Source organism: Amblyomma maculatum, chromosome 3, assembly GCF_055883805.1.
Source record: "Amblyomma maculatum isolate TAMU_Amacu chromosome 3, ASM5588380v1, whole genome shotgun sequence".
NCBI classification, from domain to species: Eukaryota; Metazoa; Arthropoda; class Arachnida; order Ixodida; family Ixodidae; genus Amblyomma; species Amblyomma maculatum.
Genome location: NC_139346.1, coordinates 219,278,185 through 219,293,842, shown reverse-complemented (window position 1 = coordinate 219,293,842; position 15,658 = coordinate 219,278,185).

The following is a 15,658-nucleotide window of genomic DNA, read 5'->3' as shown; positions in this document are numbered from 1 at the left end:
CTTCCGACGTTTTATCCGAAACTTTGCTTCTGTTGCGGCCCCTTTACACAACTTCCTGAAGGTTGACGCGCTTTTGTTATGGTCCAATAAAGGTGAACAGGCCTTCCAATTCCTCAAGCAAGCACTCACTTGAACTCCTGTGCTTCGACATTTTGATGACACAGCTCCCGCCATTCTTCATACTGGCTCCAGTGGACAAGGCATCGGCGTGGTTCTTTTGCAACGCAACGCTGCGTCTGAAGAGCAGGTTGCGGCATACACTAGCTGTTCTCTCACACCAGCTGAGCGTAATTACAGCATTACGTAGCAAGAATGCCTTACCGTTGTTTGGTCTGTCCAAAAATTTCGACCCTATTTGTATGGCCGCCACTTCAGAATTGTCACCGACCATCAAGCGCTCTGTTGGCTGTCGTCGTTAAATAACTTCTCAGGTCGGCTGAGCTGCTGGGTGCTCAGTCTGCAAGCGTATACCTTCACCATCATGTACAAATCCGGCAGAAACCTCCTCAGTCCCTATACGGTTGATCCCTCAGTCTCTATGCGGTGCGAGGTGACACAAGTCTGGCTTAAATCTGAGGTGCAGACATCAAAACAATTTTTGTGCTTTTCTTATGGTTCAATGAATGTGAACAGGCCTTCCAATTCCTCAAGCAAGTACTCACTTCAACTCCTGTGATTCGACATTTTGATGATACAGCTCCCACCATTCCTCATACTGGCGCCAGTGGACAAGGCATCAGTGTGGTTTTTTTGCAATGCAACGCTTCGTCTGAAGAGAAGGTTGCGGCATGCGCTAGCCGTCCTCTCACACCAGCTGAGCGTAATTATAGTATTACGCAGCAAGAATGCATTGCCGTTTGGTCTGTCCAAATATTTCCACCCTATTTGTATGGCCGCCACTTTGCAATTGTCACCGACCATCATGCCCTCTGTTGGCTGTCGTCGTTAAATAACTTATCAGGTCGTCTGAGCCGCTGAGTGCTACGTTTGCAATAGTATACCTTCACCATCACGTACAAATCTGACAGAAAACTCCTCGATGCTGACGCCCTCTCTTGTTGCCCGCTGCCTTCTACTCCAATCAACTCCCATGCGGCCAATGCACTCTGCCCTTCACCTCAGCCTTCTGATCATCATAGATGTTGCACCTATCGACGTTTATCCGCTGCACCGCAGCACTGACTTGCCGGTATTGCAGCAGGCTGATCCTTACGCAGCACAATTATCGCTCGCCTCTATGGTAAACCACTGACCCCGAACAGTCGCCTGCGTAGTAGCTCCGCCTTTTCCGCATTCAACATGGAACGCTTTACCGCTCTGTATATTGTCACGTAGTGGTGACGAGGTTGGCGACACAAATGAAGGGGTCGATGATTGCACTAAAGAAACTCTTTATTTGGGCTGACTTGCGCCCGCAAAAGAACTAAGCAACTCGGCGGCGGCGATAGAAACAAACGTGCTCGTCGATCGTCGAACAAAGAATGCTCGTCACACTCGGCAACGCTCAATTTAAAGGCTGCACAGAACAATCTAGATAACGTCGCAAACAGCTACCAGCACGGGCTGGAACATTGTGGAAATACACCCAAGTGGCCGGAACCTTCGAGACAGATCTCGGTGCATCTTGCGCTACAACAAAACTGATAAAGGTATGACTCGCGACATCGAGCATTAACAAACAAAGATTACGGAACTGATACACGGTCCAGAATCAGAGTGATAAGCCTGTATGCCGGCGGCTGTTAGAAAACAACAAATACTGTTTTGAAGGTTTCGCGGCATTACTCCCCCCTTAAAAAAAAACATCGCCTCGATGTTCCAGAACAAAGAAACTTAAACATAAACACTGCAAAGTTTAAACACCACAGATTCTTTAACGCGCGTAATATGGCTTCAGTCGCACAACATGTACAATTTCTGGGCGTGCGCGTCGCCGTTGTGATGCTGACGTTCCGTCGGGAATGACTTCATAGTCCAGTGGTCCGACGCGGCGAAGAATTTTGTACGGCCCAAAGTATCGACGCAACAACTTTTCACTTAATCCGCGACGGCGAATTGGTGTCCAAACCCACACTTGGTCTCCTGGATTGTACTCTGCGTGGCGTCGTCGTAAATTGTATCGTCGGCTGTCGGTGCGCTGTTGGTCCTTAATACGCAGCCGTGCGAGTCGTCGGGCTTCCTCTGCACGCTGCAGGTAGGCGGCGACGTCAAGGTTGTCCTCGTTGGTTACGTGCGGCAGCATTGCGTCGAGCGTCGTCGTGGGCTCCCTGCCGTACACAAGCTTAAACGGGGTCGCTCTGGTCGTCTCCTGGACTGCCGTGTTATACGCGAAGATCACGTACGGCGAGATGGCGTCCCAGGTCTTGTGTTCAGCGTCGACGTACATAGCGATCATGTCCGCGATCGTTTTGTTCAAGCGCTCCGTAAGGCCATTGGTCTGGGGATGGTACGCAGTTGTTCGTCGATGGCTTGTGTGACTGTATTCCAGGATGGCTTGCGTCAACTCTGCCGTAAACGCCGTTCCCCTGTCCGCGATGAGTACTTCTGGGGCGCCGTGTCGCTAGAGAATTTGTTCGACAAAAAATTTGGCGACTTCTGCCGCGGTACCATTTGGTAGTGCTCTTGCTTCGGCGTAACGGGTAAGGTAGTCAGTGGCCACGATGATCCACTTGTTACCCATAGACGAAGATGGAAAGGGACCGAGGAGATCCATCCCAATTTGTTGAAAGGGCAGGAATGGGGGCGGAATCGGGTTTAGTCGTCCTGCTGGTCTGATCGGCGGCGTCTTGCGTCGTTGGCACTCACGACACGTCTTCACGTAGTGGGCAACTTCAGCAGGCAGTCGCGGCCAGTAATACTTCTCCTGGATTCGACGCAACGTGCGCGCAAATCCGAGGTGGCCTGCTGTGGGCTCATCGTGCAACGCCTGTAGAATTTCTTGCCGAAGGGTTTTAGGCACTACGAGAAGCTGCGCGGTCTTGTTGGGTGCGAAGTTCTTCTTCACGAGGAGGCCATTGCTTAACGTGAAGGATGATAAATGTCGCCTGAACACACCAGGAGGGGAAGTGGTCTTTCCTTCCAAGTAATCGGCTAGCGCTTTCAGCTCCGGGTCTGATCGCTGTTGTTCTGCGAAACTGCTGGCGCTTACCGGTCCCAAAAAGGCGTCACCGTCATCGTCCTTCGGGGGAGAATCGACGGGAGCGCGGGATAAGCAGTCTGCGTCGGAATGCTTCCGGCCCGACTTATAGACTACAGTCATGTCAAATTCTTGAAGTCGTAGGCTCCATCTGGCAAGGCGGCCGGAAGGATCTTTCAAATTAGCTAGCCAGCAGAGCGCGTGATGGTCGCTTACCACCTTGAATGGTCGGCCGTATAGGTATGGACGAAACTTAGAGTAGCCCAGATGATCGCAAGGCACTCCTTCTCGGTCGTCGAGTAATTTACTTCGGCTTTTGTGAGAGACCTGCTAGCGTAGGCGATTACTTTTTCCTGTCCGGCAGTCTTCTGGACGAGAATGGCTCCTAGGCCTACACTGCTCGCGTCGGTGTGAATTTCGGTCTCGGCGTTTTCATCAAAGTGGCCAAGTACAGGAGGGCATTGCAGGCGGCGCTTAAGTTCGTCGAAGGCTTCTCCTTGCGGCGCTTCCCATTTAAAAGGTACGTCAGCCTTTGTAAGCTGCGTCAACGGTTCGGCGATCCGCGAAAAGTTTCTGACAAATCGTCGATAATAAGCGCACAGCCCAAGGAATCGGCGCACAGCTTTCTTGTCGGCAGGCGGTGGGAATTGTGCGATTGCAGCTGTTTTCTCCGGGTCTGGGCGAATACCGTCCTTGCTAACGATGTGACCTAGGAATCGGAGTTCTTCGTAGGCGAAATGACACTTCTCTGCTTTTAGCGTTAGCCCCGATGACTTGATGGCTTCCAGCACCGTCTGTAGTCGTTTTAGGTGGTCTTCAAAGTTTGACGAGAAGACAACAACGTCGTCGAAATATACCAAACAAATTTGCCACTTCAAGCCTGCCAGGACTGTGTCCATTACTCGTTGAAACGTGGCTGGTGCGGAGCAGAGGCCAAATGGCATCACCTTAAATTCATAAAGGCCGTCCGGTGTGATGAATGCGGTCTTCTCGCGATCTCTTTCGTCGACCTCAATTTGTCAATATCCGCTCTTCAGGTCCATCGATGAGAAGTACCTTACATTGCAGAGCCGGTCGAGAGTGTCGTCGATGCGGGGAAGCGGGTAGACATCCTTCTTCGTTATGGTATTCAAGCGGCGGTAATCAACGCAGAAGCGAAGTGTGCTGTCTTTCTTCTTGACCAAAACGACTGGTGCCGCCCAGGGGCTGTTCGATGGCTGGATTACGTCATCACGCAGCATTTCCTCAACTTGATCGCGAATGGCCTGGCGTTCTCGCGGCGATACACGATAAGGGCTTTGGCGCAGAGGTCGGGCGTGTTCGTCTGTTATTATGCGATGCTTGGCCAGTGGTGTTTGTCGTACCTTCGATGACGATGAGAAGCACTCCCCGTAGCTTCGAAGCAGACTGAGAATCTGGTCTTTCCTGTAGTGGGTCAATGTCGGGTTGATGTCAAATGTGGGCTGACGGAATAGGTCCGGTGCGTCTTCCAGCGTTTGGTCGTGGAGGGAGAATACATCTTTGAGGTCCGCTAATTCGTCGAGAAAGGCGATCGTCGTGCCCTTGTTGAGATGCCGGTATTCTTCGGTGAAGTTTGTTACCAGAACCTGAGCTTGACCTCTCCGGAATTTCGTGATGCCTCTTGCGATGCCGACACCTCGTTCTAAGAGCAATTGGAGATTTCCTTCGACGATGCCTTCAGCGGTTTCGATGTTGGCGCTACCTACGCAGACTGCGATACTTGATCGGGGCGGGACGTTCAATTCTTCGTCGAGGACGTTTAAAGGGATGTGTTGCATCGACGTCGTCGTAGCAGAAATGGCTTTGTCTGCAGAGAGCTTGATGAGCTTGGATCGCAGGTCGATGATAGCCCTATGTTCATTTAGGAAGTCCATGCCTAAAATCACGTCGCGGGAGCACTGCTGCAAGACCACAAAGCTGGTGGGGTAAGTACGCCCATTTACGGTTATTCTTGCAGTGCATCGTCCCGATGGAGTAATCAGGTTGCCACCTGCGGTGCGAATCAGCGGGCCGTCCCAAGCGGTGGTAACCTTTCTGAGCTGAGAGGCTAACGGTCCACTAATGACTGAATAGTCAGCTCCGGTGTCTACTAGGGCAGTGACTCTGCGACCGTCGATATCAACTTCAAGGTCACTTGTTCGCGTCCTCGCATTGCACGTGGGCCTTGGTGTCCGATCTCGGCTCCGTCGTTTCTTCAGGTCATGGCCGGGGCATACCTTTGTTACTTCGCTGGGCGGCGGTGTCTGCTTGCACTCTGGTCGTGTTGTCGTCGATGTCGTCGTGTGGACCGGCGATGAAATGGTTGCGTCGTCGTCAGTGGTCGTCGGCGGCGGAGGATCTTCGTCTTTTCGCCGTTTAGCAACCTCACCTCCAAAGGTTGCTGCCTTTAGTTTCCCCTACGGGGGCTTGGGGAACTTCCGCGCACACTGTCATCGTAGGTACGGCCTGGCGACGCAAAGCGGGCCCTGTACGGCGATGGAGATCTGAACCGACGGCTTGGTGGCGCAATCTCACCGCTACGCAGATAGTTGTCAATTTCTTGTGGTCGTTCACCTGGGCGTGGTCGTGGAGCGTCGACTGCAAATCCGCGGAGACCGATTCGTCGGTACGGACAGTGCCGCAGAATGTGGCCGGCCTCCCCGCAGTGGAAGCATAATGGCCGGTTGTTCGCTGTCCTCCATGCGTCGCACTTCCTGGGGCTTGTTGGTCGTTGGTAGGCTTGGCGGGCGGGGGCCAAGGGGCGGTTTTCAGGAACAGGACGGTAACGGCGAGGGCTCTGAAAGTCATCACGTCGGGGCGGAGGGCGACGTAATGCACCAGCGTAGTTCATCGCTGTTGCCTCTTGTGCTGGAACATTCGCAGCCGTCACTTGAGGAGTGCCCAGCGCCTGCTGGACTTCTTCACGGACGACGTCCGCGAGCGTCGCCACCTGCGGTTGTTGCGATGATGGCACCAGTCGGCGGAGCTCCTCTCGCACGATCTCCCGGATGAGGTCCCGAAGGTTCTCTCCGCTTGTAGATGCGCTGGGGTAGTGGATTGAGCAGTCCGGCTGAAGTGGTCGCTCGTAGTGGCGCATTCGGGTGGCCAACGTCTTCTCAATAGTAGACGCCTCCGTTTCAAATTCCGCCACAGTTCTTGGCGGATTTCGCACAAGACCCGCAAAGAGCGACTCTGTAACGCCTCGCAATAGAAGTTTGACTTGCTCACCTTCGGTCATATTAGGGTCGGCGCGGCGAAAGAGGCGCTTCATCTCCTCAACATTGTGGGGATTCACAATCCCCTTCCTCCATTATAACGCCCGCGCGTAATTAACACGCGTGATTACGCGCGCTGGCAGAGAGGTTGGCGGAGGAGAGGGCACGCTGACCACCCCCCGCCGCCTCCCGGGCCTGCGGCGACGCTGCCGCGGGCTTCCCTCTTTCCTGCCGGCGTAACCGGGAGACCTCCTCTCCCGTTCCGTGTCGAGGAGCGCGACTGCAGCAACTCGCTGGGGTTCTTCGGCGAATGGGCGCGCACGCGCGCGGTTCATGATTTCCGCCGAGGAGACCACCGCCGTCACCGAGAATCGCCCATTGACCGTAGGCACCGCAACGGGATGTGAGCGAGAAGCTGTGTCAGGTGAGCAGACACTTCCTCTCACCTACTTGACGCGCTTCCCTATTAGGTGGTTGTTATTTCACCCCCGTACGCGGCTTTCGCTCGCTACACGGTGGTTGTTCTTAATTGCTATTCTCTTGCCGTGTACTCGAGCAGTGTAATAAACTCTTGTTCGAGTACGCAACTCGTGTTTGTCCCCTCTGGCCCGAACCCGCCGCAGTGGCGATTTCTCGCACCGCGGGTTGGGGGTCACAGCTCTGTCTGCTAGGGCTGGCACGTCGGGGCTAGAAGGCGACTGTAGCGTCTAGTCCCCTCGTGGCGCATTCTCTCTCTTACGAGAATTAACACCCCCATATTATGGCGCCCGAACGTGGGGCCAGAGGTGTGACAAATCGAGTGTCTGTGTGTGTACGACGCCACACATAGACTAGCCATGGCAGTGAGCAGGACTGACTTTTCAGTATCTTCTAATACTGCAGTGGTGATTGCACAACGGCAAGCAAGCAAAACCACCTTAACTGTTATTATTGCGAGAGATCAGGAGCTGACGCTAGCCACTGTGATCTTGTAATTTTCTGCGAGGGCAGGATGTCATCTCACACGACTCCACCGCTCTGTAGCAGGGTGACGCGCGGACGCTGGTGTGACGGGCATTCTCTCGTAGTGTTTTGACTTACCATGCTCTACGGGAGAACTGGAAACGTTGTAGCGTATGTACTTTTGCACGCGCACGTTGAAGGCATGAGAAGTGTTATTACTATCCTTTCTGCCGCGCCCGTTAGCCAGTTCGTCGCGATGGCTCGCAGCCTCAGAGAAGGGCCGGCCTACCCGGCTTCTCTGAGTTTAAGTGCTGACCGTTTTAATTCCATCAGAGCAGTGGGGAGCCTAGTCAGCCTTAAGGGAGCTTTAGGAAAGCGGTAGGATCCTGTTTTTTTTTTTTCTTTTATTTTGTCGACCAGTGTTCGACGGGCTCCGGGAGCCGAGCGGCGCGGCCGCGGCGCACATAAGGGCACGCTGGTATTGCTGCCTGTGCGGGCGCTACACAACTTGTATTGCTGTGAGCGCGTTGGATCCCTGCCGTCAGTACTAGAGCACCTTGCGCAATCCTTTCCCCACGCGAAGGATACACTGAGTCCTTCGAGGTTGGTCACGCCACGCTGATACGAGCTATATCGCACGATGTGTGCATCGCTGAGCATGCGAACGGCCCTAAGACTTTTCTTCAAGTTGTGTCATTTCGCTGCCTAGTGATGTGCATGGTGACGTTGTCGAATGGGTAGAACTTCCTCTATAAGTTCGCAACAACGCCACGGTTGCAGCGTTGGGCACACGCCGACGCGCGACAGAGCTGCAAGCAAAGATGGCGGGGCTAGACTTTCACAAAGCGCACCGCAATCCGAGCCCCGCTGCGTGGCCCGAGGAGGACGCACTCCCCCACCAGCAGGCAGCTGCAGCGAGAGGCAAGGCTTGGGATTTCGAGCATCGCGCCTCGTTACGACTTGCGCCTACGGCAGACGTACTCTGACCAATGCGCAGGGAGTAATTTCTTGTGCTGAATATGGATGGGACGCTCTGTTAATATTCAGCGCATTTTACTTCCAGAGCAAGCACGCGCTTTCTCTTGGAAAAGATCGAGCGGGGGTAGATTTGAAAAAAGAAAAAAAAAATGTAACTAGGGAAAAGACAGCATTGCAGCCAGCAAGGAGGGGAGCCGGCGGAGGCCACGACGACCGTTGCAGCATCGAGGAGCAGGCCGTCAAAGGAGTGGCGTTCCCGCACCCAGAGCCTGCTGTCACCGTCAACCGGGCCAAGACGGACGGTTTCCGGTCGGCTACGGAGCGAGCCAGTCGGAGTTCGTGGAACGGGCCCCTGCGTCTAGCACGACGAAAGCTGCAGCAAAGAGCCCGCCTTGGCGCCGTTCGGTGCTCGCGGCCGTGACTTCACCAGCGGGAGCAGCTTGGCGCCCCGCTGCCCTCGCCACCGGCGGCGTCAACGACGGAGGGAAAAGAGGCCGGCCGGGAGCGAGCGGACGACCCGCTGAGGGGGGCCTGCAGCATGCTACGCAACGCGAAGACGCAGTTCCTAACCGTTCCCCGGCAGGCTGCCCTGGCTGACCGACGATGAATGCAGTAGCAGGCCTGCAGCCATCGACACTTCCAAGCCTGGCCGAGTGACGGTGAAGAAGCGGGACCTGCGGCCGCCGCACGTGTGCCCCCAGCTCCAAGGTCGTCTCCTGTGGTCGTCGGCCTTGCCTCCCCCTCCGACACCCCTGGCTGTGAGCTGTCTGCAACTTTTTATATATTGGCACTTTTCTTTGGGTTTAAACGGTTTTCTTTGTGTTTAAAAGTTAAACGGCGTTTAGCCGGCCCCCTCGATATATCCCTCGGTGAACGTGACTACTTTTAGCCGTACGGCGGTTTTAAGGAGGGGGGGATGTGGGGATTCACAATCCCCTTCCTCCATTATAACGCCCGCGCGTAATTAACACGCGTGATTACGCGCGCTGGCAGAGAGGTTGGCGGAGGAGAGGGCACGCTGACCACCCCCCGCCGCCTCCCGGGCCTGCGGCGACGCTTTCCTGCCGGCGTAACCGGGAGACCTCCTCTCCCGTTCCGTGTCGAGGAGCGCGACTGCAGCAACTCGCTGGGGTTCTTCGGCGAATGGGCGCGCACGCGCGCGGTTCATGATTTCCGCCGAGGAGACCACCGCCGTCACCGAGAATCGCCCATTGACCGTAGGCACCGCAACGGGATGTGAGCGAGAAGCTGTGTCAGGTGAGCAGACACTTCCTCTCACCTACTTGACGCGCTTCCCTATTAGGTGGTTGTTATTTCACCCCCGTACGCGGCTTTCGCTCGCTACACGGTGGTTGTTCTTAATTGCTATTCTCTTGCCGTGTACTCGAGCAGTGTAATAAACTCTTGTTCGAGTACGCAACTCGTGTTTGTCCCCTCTGGCCCGAACCCGCCGCAGTGGCGATTTCTCGCACCGCGGGTTGGGGGTCACAGCTCTGTCTGCTAGGGCTGGCACGTCGGGGCTAGAAGGCGACTGTAGCGTCTAGCCCCCCCGTGGCGCATATCTCTTGCGAGAATTGAACACCCCCATAACATACGCCAAGACAGGCTCGTTAGGGAGTTGAAGTCTTGACTGAAGGAGGGCCTGGGCACTTTCCTTTCGAACGGCGCTTGAAAAGGCAGTCAGAAACGCTTCCTTGAAAATCTCCCAATCCTTCATAGCTGCCTCATGATTTTCGAACCAAACTCGGGCATGTCCTTGAAGAACAAAGTAGACTTGCCTGAGTTTCGCGGCGTCGTTCCAGCCATTGAATTCTGCAACACGGTCGAAAAGGTCCATCCAGTCTTCTGCATCTTCGTCCGGTCGTCCATGGTAGCAGGGGGGCTCACGGGGTTGAACGAAGACAACCGGTGCTGTAGGCTGGGCCATTGTCAGCGTCGATGTCTTCTGAAATCGAATGGGGTCAGGTAGCAGACCGTGCTCTGGCTGTAGGCCTTGAAGTCGGCGGCTGGCTCGGTGACCTGTAGGCTGGTCTTCCAGGGCGACAGGAACACGGCTTGGGTCTTCGCTTGAAGGATCAAAGGCAGCACCTCCACCAGATGTCACGTAGTGGTGACGAGGTTGGCGACACAAATGAAGGGGTCGATGATTGCACTAAAGAAACTCTTTATTTGGGCTGACTTGCGCCCGCAAAAGAACTAAGCAACTCGGCGGCGGCGATAGAAACAAACGTGCTCGTCGATCGTCGAACAAAGAATGCTCGTCACACTCGGCAACGCTCAATTTAAAGGCTGCACAGAACAATCTAGATAACGTCGCAAACAGCTACCAGCACGGGCTGGAACATTGTGGAAATACACCCAAGTGGCCGGAACCTTCGAGACAGATCTCGGTGCATCTTGCGCTACAACAAAACTGATAAAGGTATGACTCGCGACATCGAGCATTAACAAACAAAGATTACGGAACTGATACACGGTCCAGAATCAGAGTGATAAGCCTGTATGCCGGCGGCTGTTAGAAAACAACAAATACTGTTTTGAAGGTTTCGCGGCAATATCACACTGGTCACCGGTCGGTTCCCGTTGTGCCTCGCTCTCTCCATCATCGAGTGTTGGAGGCTTAACCCGACGATGCCACTGCCGGTCATTAAGGATACCACAAGACGTACGACCGTATAAAAAGCCGCTACTTTTGGCCCGGGCTGTTGCAAAATACATATCATCATGTGCGCCTTGCCAGCATCGTAAGCGGCCAACATCTCTTGATGCCGGCCCCCTGCAACCTCGTCCTTGCCCATCCGTGCCTTTCTATTCTGTCGCCATTGACTTATACGGCCCCCTGCCTCTCACGGCCGCCGGTCACCGATGGTTTGTAACCGCCATCGACCATCTGACGCGGTATGCTGAAACAACCCCTCTTTGCACCGGTGCCGCTTCACAAGTTGCCGAGGTTTTCTTGCGGGCGATCGTCTTGCGCCATGGTGCTCCTCGTATCTTGATTAGCGACCGTGGGAAAACATTTCTCTCCCAAGTCCTGGCGGAAGTACTCCGCGCCGCCAACACCACGCACAAGACGTCTTCCAGCTATCCTCTTCAGACCAATGGCCTCGTCTAGCGCTTTCACCGCACACTGTCCGACATGATGTCAATGTATGTCACTCCTGACCATAAGAACTTGGACACCATTTTGCCTTTCGTTACCTATGCCTATAATTCCGCCGTTTAACGCACCACTGGCTACAGCCTTTCTTCTTAGTGTATGGCCATCAACCAACAACAGTATTCGACACCACCTTCTTCTCGGCTCCTGCCTCTCCAACTGCCTCCTTGGGCGACCACTTCGCTACACGTATGGTCCGTTGCCGGCACATTTCTCGCCGCAACACTGAAGCCGCCCAGCAAGAACGGAATCACCGCTATGACCAACACCACCACACTGCCTCTTTTTCACCTGGTGATGAAGTCCTACTCTGGACGCCAGTTCGCACTCATAGATTGTGCGAGAAGTTTCTTCACCGCTATATCGGCCCTTAGACCGTGCTCCAGCAAACATCTCCTGTCAACTGCCACGCGGTCCCAATCACATACCGTCACCGATCGGCGTCGGCGCTCAGAAGTTCGTGTTTCGCGCATGAAACCGCTCCCAAAGGTTAAGCCGCTCCCCCCAAAACATGAATTGGGAGTATAATCAGGGGAGGCGTGAAGCCAAGGCACAATTTATACAAAATAACTAGGGACTAAGAGAGGCACATATTACGTGGATGCAGCGGGTCCCACCGAGGATGGCATCTGCACCATTGCTGTTGTGCACGAAGGAAGGCAGGCGAACGAACTCTCAGTAAAAACTAACGACGTGGTAATTAAGGAAGTGGCGATTGCACTGGCCGCCACCCACAGCGACGCAGCCTACATAATGTCGGACTCGCAACAGGCCTGCCGAAATTACGTGCGGGGTAGGATAGTGCCACTCGCCCATAGAGTATTATTGTCACATACGAAAAATTCAGATTCGGCTACTAGTAAAAAACAGGCTATATGGGTGCCTGATCACCAGAGGGTGGAGGGGAACGAGACCGCTCACGCGGCTGCCCGAGCGTCCTTCCCCGGAGATTCTGCTCAATCGCCCGGTTCTACCGAGGCAACCATACCGATCCCGCTCACAACTTATGCGGACATTACAAATTATTTACGCCTCTGCAGAAAGGCACTCCCGGTACTCTCCAAAGGTCTCGACAGATCTGAGGAGTGCCACGTTAGACGGCTTCAGACCTGGTGTTTTCTAAATCTCGCCACTCGTGGACCCGACATTCACGGTTAGGTGCAAATTCTGCGGGCAGTATGCTGACCTATACCACATGGTGTGGGCCTGCCAGAACAATACAAAAATAAAAGTTATACAACAGCCAACTGGGGAGGGCTGGGATGCGGCCCTGTCCAGCTCGGACATAGAGGCCCAGCGTGTCCTGGTCCAGAGAGCTCGGGCAGCGGCGGCGGCCAATGGCGTCCCGGAATAGGGTCTGCCACTCAGCTCCACAACCATACGCACCTCCCTTCCCAAATCAATTCATTGTAAATAAATGCTTTCTCCTCCTCCTCCGTACACCCGCCGAACCGCTTCCATCTAAACAGCGACTAGGGTAGCCGCTGCCTTGCGGGGGGATTTGTGTGAGCGCAGTGACAGAACTTTCACCTCTTTCACCTGTACATACGCAGCATTATAAACATTCTCCGGTATTCGGGAGATCACGCGCAGACTTCCAGATTCGAGCTGAAATAAAGACGTTTGCTCGAGCTCGAGTGGTGGCTCACAATATATATATATATATATATATATATATATATATATATATATATATATATATATATATATATATATATATATATATATATATATATATATATATATATATATATATATATATATATATTGTCAAAGAAGGCCAGGTCGAGACGGCAAAGTCGTGACGGCAAGGCAAGGTACGCCGTGTCAGCGTTTTAATCTGATGATGAACCCAGGCGCGTGCCGGAGCCGGCGCCGCGGGACGATGACGATGGTATGTACAAAAGAAAGACGATTATGGTATGTACAAATGAAAGAACATCCGCGGAGGTCTCAATATAAATATATATATATATATATATATATATGCTTGCTCGAGCGAGGTAGGACCGCTGCAGAAATGTCTCACCATAGGGAGCGACATCCTGCCCCTCGAGTCCCGCCCGGGCTTCCTGGTCGACGCCGCCAGCGGCAGCTGCTGCGGCCGCCTGCTGCTTGAGGCGCGCCTCCTCGTTGGCCTTGTTGAGTTTGAGGACCCGAACGCGCACCTTGCTTGCGTACACCTCAGCAACCAGGGTGTCTACCAGCGAGATCATGATGGCCGTAACGGCCGCATCCGTGACGAACATGGCGAAAAGAAAGACGAGCCACATGTACACCAGCAGCAGCCAGCGGACGCTAGTGCCCACAGCAAGCAGCAGGTACAACGCCATGCGTCGGTTCAGCTTGGACGTTTGCAACAGGATGGAGATGAAGAGGCCCGACAGAGCCCGGATGATGTCATCCTGCGAAGTTCATATAGGACGGCTCAATGTCAGCGCACCTGGCCAAAGCCGGAAGATGGTTGTTGGAATGGGGATGTGGGAAGCAAACTCAAGTAGGAGTTCAGTGAACTGGTGTAAAAACCCAGAGAAAACAGGCGCTGGTATGTTAGGTGTTATTTTTATAAATACCTGCTGGCCGACCATGAAAAAAGGGTGAAGGTCACTGTGGGCTATTCACTGAAACGTATCCCTGCTCTGTCTGTACATGTGCTTCTGCGCTTGCGTCGAGTTTCGCTTGTGCTGTGCGTCCTTTACTCAGCTGAAGTTGCTAAGTTCTGTGCGAACTTGTTTCTCCTCGTGGTCGGCAGGCCGTAGCACTTCGTAACGATGCAGTTAGCCCCAACTGCGATCCTTTCTACAGAAGCTGTGAGTACGCATGCCAAAATAGAAACGTGTTGTGAGCACACAGAATTATAGCTGGTGAGCGCAGTCCTAGACACCATTCGTCTTCATCGTTTACGCTGCCAGTCGATCATATCCATGAGTAGCGCACTAACCCAGCCGGAAGAAACTACAGAAAATTTTCTGTTGTTACGAAAGAATGTCTTTGCGGTTTTTCACGGGAAACTTATCGTGACCACCGAACTTTCTGTAGTAACATCAAAATTTTCTTTCGTTATAAAAGTTAAAAGTACTACCTACACAGCTACAGGCGACAGAAAACTAGTACAGAAAAAAGTACAGAACAGAAAAGTGCTACAATACTACACAAAAATATGGCGCTTACGACAGAACTAAAGAATAATTTGTCGTATTTCTGTCACGGTTCTGTAGATTTCTTTTGACTGGGAAGAGTCGCACTAGTAGGAAGATAAACCTGTACGCATGCGCTATGGCCGCTTACATTCATGTATCTCATGGCAACCTCCTTGGCAGGTATGAGGTTCGATAGTGGGAACACGACCAGGGGCACAAATGAGGCCACGTGGTACGGGATGGGTTCCAGGGTCCACAGTACCACGATGCCACCCACAGCCAGGCCGCACTGCAGAAGCTGCGCCCGACACGGGTGACGTATGAGTGCGCGTACTGTGTGCATGCAGACACCTCTCACCCTGTCCTTGCCGAGGAAGACGCCGAAGAGCATGGCGATGAAGACGAGGTAGCCGACAATTATCTTGTACTTTCGCAGTGCGTCCGACATGAGCATCGAGCGACTCGTGCTTGAAGCGTGCGAGGCCTCCATAATGGCTGTTGCTGGGCGCACGAGAGAAAGAGCATGGTCACCTCGCCTACTGCACATATGGCATTGGGAAGCAAGTAATATCTCTGAGCTTAGATTGCTAACAGAAATGTCTGAGTTGGCAAACGTTGCTGCTCTTTGCACTGATAATAGCGCCGAGAATTAGCACCCGAGGCGCACCTATAAATTCTCAACTTACCTCATATAAAGCATGGAAAAAATGAGGGCGATTAAAAGCGGTGCCAGTCAATGAGTCTTTTTTATGGAATTCCGCAGACATTTCGCGCAGTATAGGGAAGCAACAGACCGTTCTATCATGCTGCGGTTAATGAATTTGTGCGTATCTTTTCTGTGAAGGGGGAATTGGTTCATTAAAATACGAAAGAGGGGGCGTATCTTGCAACTGTACACACCTTCCCGTTAGAGACTTCGCGCCTTACACTAAGGCGCGCATGGCATGCTTACGTGATGTGCGGCCGGGGCGTTACCGATGGATTGTGCGTGACAGGAGAATCGGGGCTGGAATATACCGCTTAGTCAGCGAGCACGCACTGCTTACGATGCCAGCTTCTTCTACTTCACTTTGTTCCTGCCCTTGAT